The following is a 5,219-nucleotide window of genomic DNA, read 5'->3' as shown; positions in this document are numbered from 1 at the left end:
GTATCAGCTAGCTGAGAGGTAGCTTATAGCTTATGTCTCGGCCACGTGTTTCATCGTTGGATTTTGTTTCTGCTTGAATATTCGTGGTTGTTGTTGTTATTGTACTTTGTTTAGACCCGCATCGAAATACGCCGATGTAATTCAACTGAAACATACTGAGACTTAGACACATCCAAAGAAAAATTGGAAAAGAGAGTATGGCCCACCCTCTGAGAATATTAGTTAGTTAATCTAATGTAAAGAAGTTGGAACAAATTCGTGCCTATAAATCCCAGGCCTGTCTCCACATATCACTTCATCCTTATCTGCTTCTCCGTTCTAGTGTTTCACTAGAACCGTAGATACATCTCGGCCATGGCTAGTGACAAGGTAGTGATCGGTATCGACCTGGGCACGACCTACTCCTGCGTCGGAGTCTGTGGCGTAATGGTGGTGTGGAGATCGTCGCCAACGACCAGGGCAACCGCACAACGCCGTCCTGGGTCGCGTTCACTGACGGCGAGAGGCTCATCGGTGAGGGGGCCAACAATCAGGTCGCTAGAAACGCATCGAACACCGTCTTCGGTATGTATAGCTCTCCGCTCCTTCATCCATTTTGATACTTTTGTGCAGTTGAATATATATGATGATACTCCTCCATGGCTCCATGTAGATGTGAAGCGACTGATCGGCCGGGGTTTCTCGGACGAGTCCGTGAGGAACGATTCCAAGTATTGGCCATTTGGGCTGATCAAGGGCAACGACGACAAACCCTTGATCAGAGTGCGTTACCTTGGCGTGGAGAAGGAGTTCTCGCCGGAGGAGATCTCGGCCATGGTGCTGGTCAAGATGAAGGAGACAGCTGAGGTGTACCTTGGACCTGGAACGATCGTGAGCGATGTTGTGGTGACCGTCCCGGCTTACTTCAACAACACCCAGCGCAAGGCCACCATGGATGCTGCCGCCATCGCTGGCCTCAATGTAACGCGCATCATCAACGAACCTACCGCGGCAGCCATCGCCTACAGCCAAGGCAGGAAGTGGAGCAAGAATGAAGAGAGCATTGTGCTGGTGTACGACTTGGGCGGTGGGACGTTGGATGTATCCCTCGTCGTTATCAGGAAAGATATCTTAGAGGTGAAGGCTACCGCAGGCAACACTCACCTAGGAGGTGAGGATTTCACCAACAACATGGTGGATCATTTCGTCAAAGAATTTAAGAAGAGGCACCGGAAGGATATCAGCGGCGACAAGAAGGCGGTCCGGCGCCTGAGGAACTCGTGCGAGAACGCCAAGAGGATGCTGTCCTCCAACACCCTCACCGTTGTAGATGTGGAGGCTCTTTTTGATGGCATCGACTTCCACTACAGCATCAACCGCGCCTTGTTCGAGCAGCTCAACGTGGAGCTCTTCCGCAAATGCATGGAGCCCGTTGAGACGTGCTTAGCGGACGCCAAGATGGACAAGAGCCAAGTGGACGATGTTGTGCTCGTGGGGGGCTCCACACGTATACCCAAGGTGCATCAGCTCGTCAAGGACTTCTTCAATGGGAAGGAGCCCTGCCAGAGCATCAACCCCGACGAAGCCGTTGCACACGGAGCCACCGTCCAGGCCGCCATCCTCATGGGTGACAAGCAGAAGCATGGCGTCCGACTACGTGTCAGGGACGTCATGCCGCTTTCACAGGGCATAAGGTCCAAGCGAGGAGTCATGAGCGTGGTGATCCCGAGGAACACCCCAATCCCCACAGTGAAGGAAGATATCTTCGTCACAACTGAGGACAACCAGTCCTGCATGGACATATACGTGTACGAGGGTGAGAGGACCATGGCTGAGGACAACAGCCTGCGCGGCTGGTTCACGCTTTCCGGCCTCACCTTGGCTCCTATGGGAGTCACTCAAGTCAACGTGCGGTTTGAGGTTGATGCAGACGGGATCCTGCATGTCTCAGCACAAGACAAGAAGTCTGCTCAGAGGGGAAACATAACCATCGTGAATGATCCAGGGCGTTTTAGCATGGATGAGATTAAGAGGATGTTGGAGGAGGCCCAAGAGTACAACACCGTGGATAAGGAGCACAAGAAGAGGGCACTAGCACGGAACGACATTGATAATCTCCTCTACACTATGCGCAATAATGTCAAAAATCTGCGGGGCTCTGCTAAACGGGTACTCCAGGACACAATTGATGGTACTGAAAAGTGGCTCCAAAACACAGAGCTTAAGTCCCGCCAGCTTAACGCTAAGAAGACGCTGCTCGAGGACATCATTGGCCAGACCAGTACACAATGAAAGCAACTATGGCTCTCCCAAAATCTTTAATAATTTGTTTTTACTTTGGTAATGGTGTTTCATAAATATGTTGCACTACGTTCTACAAAGAGGAAGTAAGTTGGACTTTAAAATATAATTATAAATTTTATTTCGGCACGCTACCATGGTCTGATTAACATGCCCGGCGTATATGTTTTATCTATCGAGTATACTTCCATTTTCTTTTGGAAAAGAGAAATGTAGCCTCGGCCCTTGGTTCAATCGATACACGCAACTTTTTTTTTCTGTACAGAGTTTTATAATACAATGTTTACATCTCATTGGTCATTGTGGGTGTACATTGAAATTAAGCTCATCTTGAGAAACATCTGTTAAGTGAAAAATGTGCTTGTCAGGTCCAAGCATCTAAGATACAATGACTATATCTATACCTAATAATAAAGCAAAAAGGGTTTCCGTCGTCCGTTTTTTATTACCCCTCATCTTCGTCCAAATTACATGCGCTGCCACCGCCAAATAAAAAAAAGATTCGTTCTGTACGTCAAATATACCGACAGCACGCGGCCACGATTCCCTTCTTCTTCTTCTCCCCCTTCGCAGGTTGCTCTAATCACCGACACCTCCTCCTATCCTTGAATGCCATCGAGAACGCCGCGCCAGGAGATGGACCAGAGAGCCCCTCCACGCCACCAATTTCCGGCGCAGCACCTGGGGGAGGACGGACGGCGGAGTTCGACGCTAGCCGCGACGGTGAGGAGACGGTGCGCTCGACGGTGGCCTGCAAGGTGAGGAACGGCGACGTGGTGCGTTGTCCGGGACTGAGAAGGAGGCGGCGGAGCCCTGCTCTGGACGTGGGAGGAAAGATATGTGGTCTCTCTATAGGATGGGTCAGGGCACCGCCGCCAACGAGGCAAGTTTTGGCACCAGATCCCTGCCTCCAACGGCCCTCGAAGCCCCTGCCGTAGCGCCTGTAGGTGTTCCTGCCGCAGCCCAGTAGGTGCTCCTGCGCGCTCACGGATTCCCCAGCCAAGCGGATGGAGACCATTGAAGCAAATTCGAGAAAAAAAAGAGACCATCGAAGCAGATATGAATTTAGTAGGCGAAAATTTGAGATTAGACGAGTTATGCTGCCGATTGAGCGAAGAAATCGGCAACTCTAAAAAAATATCGGGGTTAGCTGGGCGCTTCTGCTTGAGGTCGAACTTCCGCCTTTCCCCAAATTCTTATGTGAGGACTGAACTCTTTTTTCAATCACCCATGTAGCACTGAACGATTTGGTAGGTGAAAGTTTTGAATGGGGCGAGCACTAATTGCTCTGTTTGTTATCTTTTCTTAGGTTGTGCCGTTGTGGTAATCGTTGTGTGAGGACCTAGCCAGCATCGCGTACCTCAGTTGCTATCCGCTAGGTAGAAGCTGGATTCGATATCTACCCAATGGAGCGGAGGACACAACGGTGGCGCTCGAAATTTGGGGATAGAGAAGAGAAAGAGAGAGAGGATTATGAGCTACTGGTTTAGATAAGAGTGTGAGATAGTTGTGAGGAGAAAAAGACACTAAGAGCATGTCTAACAGGTCCGTATTTTTTCGCCCTTAAAACACGAGTAGAGGGCCCTGAATTCACTTTTCGCCGGCCGAAAACTCGTCCGAGCTAGCAGACCCCGTATCCCCACCCCGTAAAACAGAATATTCACCGGCGAAAATTTGAGATTAGACGAGTTATGCTGCCGATTGAGCGAAGAAATCGGCAACTCTAAAAAAATATCGGGGTTAGCTGGGCGCTTCTGCTTGAGGTCGAACTTCCGCGTTTCCCCAAATTCTTATGTGAGGACTGAACTCTTTTTTCAATCACCCATGTAGCACTGAACGATTTGGTAGGTGAAAGTTTTGAATGGGGCGAGCACTAATTGCTCTGTTTGTTATCTTTTCTTAGGTTGTGCCGTTGTGGTAATCGTTGTGTGAGGACCTAGCCAGCATCGCGTACCTCAGTTGCTATCCGCTAGGTAGAAGCTGGATTCGATGTCTACCCAATGGAGCGGAGGACACAACGGTGGCGCTCGAAATTTGGGGATAGAGAAGAGAAAGAGAGAGAGGATTATGAGCTACTTGGTTTAGATAAGAGTGTGAGATAGTTGTGAGGAGAAAAAGACACTAAGAGCATGTCTAACAGGTCCGTATTTTTCGCCCCTTAAAACACGAGTAGAGGGCCCCGAATTCACTTTTCGCCGGCCGAAAACTCGTCCGAGCTAGCGGACCCCGTATCCCCACCCCGTAAAACAGAATATTCACCGGCGAAAATTTGAGATTAGACGAGTTATGCTGCCGATTGAGCGAAGAAATTGGCAACTCTAAAAAAATATCGGGGTTAGCTGGGCGCTTACGCTTGAGGTCGAGCTTCCGCGTTTCCCCAAATTCTTATGTGAGGACTGAACTCTTTTTTCAATCACCCATGTAGCACCGAACGATTTGGTAGGTGAAAGTTTTGAATGGGGCGAGCACTAATTGCTCTGTTTGTTATCTTTTCTTAGGTTGTGCCGTTGTGGTAATCGTTGTGTGAGGACCTAGCCAGCATCGCGTACCTCAGTTGCTATCCGCTAGGTAGAAGCTGGATTCGATGTCTACCCAATGGAGCGGAGGACACAACGGTGGCGCTCGAAATTTGGGGATAGAGAAGAGAAAGAGAGAGAGGATTATGAGCTACTGGTTTAGATAAGAGTGTGAGATAGTTGTGAGGAGAAAAAGACACTAAGAGCATGTCTAACAGGTCCGTATTTTTTCGCCCCTTAAAACACGAGTAGAGGGCCCTGAATTCACTTTTCGCCGGCCGAAAACTCGTCCGAGCTAGCAGACCCCGTATCCCCACCCCGTAAAACAGAATATTCACCGGCGAAAATTTGAGATTAGACGAGTTATGCTGCCGATTGAGCGAAGAAATTGGCAACTCTAAAAAAATATCGGGGTTAGCTGGG

At 49.4% G+C, this 5,219-nt stretch overlaps 1 pseudogene; it reads left to right on the top strand.

Annotated features, from left to right (window-relative positions):
* Window positions 1–354: 354 nt before the first annotated feature.
* LOC124680721 lies at window positions 355–2,271 on the top strand (annotated as a pseudogene).
* The last annotated feature ends 2,948 nt before the right edge of the window (window positions 2,272–5,219 follow it).

The sequence above is a fragment of the Lolium rigidum genome, unplaced genomic scaffold (assembly GCF_022539505.1).
Source record: "Lolium rigidum isolate FL_2022 unplaced genomic scaffold, APGP_CSIRO_Lrig_0.1 contig_26634_1, whole genome shotgun sequence".
In the NCBI taxonomy this organism is placed as follows: domain Eukaryota; kingdom Viridiplantae; phylum Streptophyta; class Magnoliopsida; order Poales; family Poaceae; genus Lolium; species Lolium rigidum.
The sequence above is the reverse complement of the archived record's forward strand: the minus strand, read 5'-3'. Positions and strand labels throughout refer to the sequence as shown.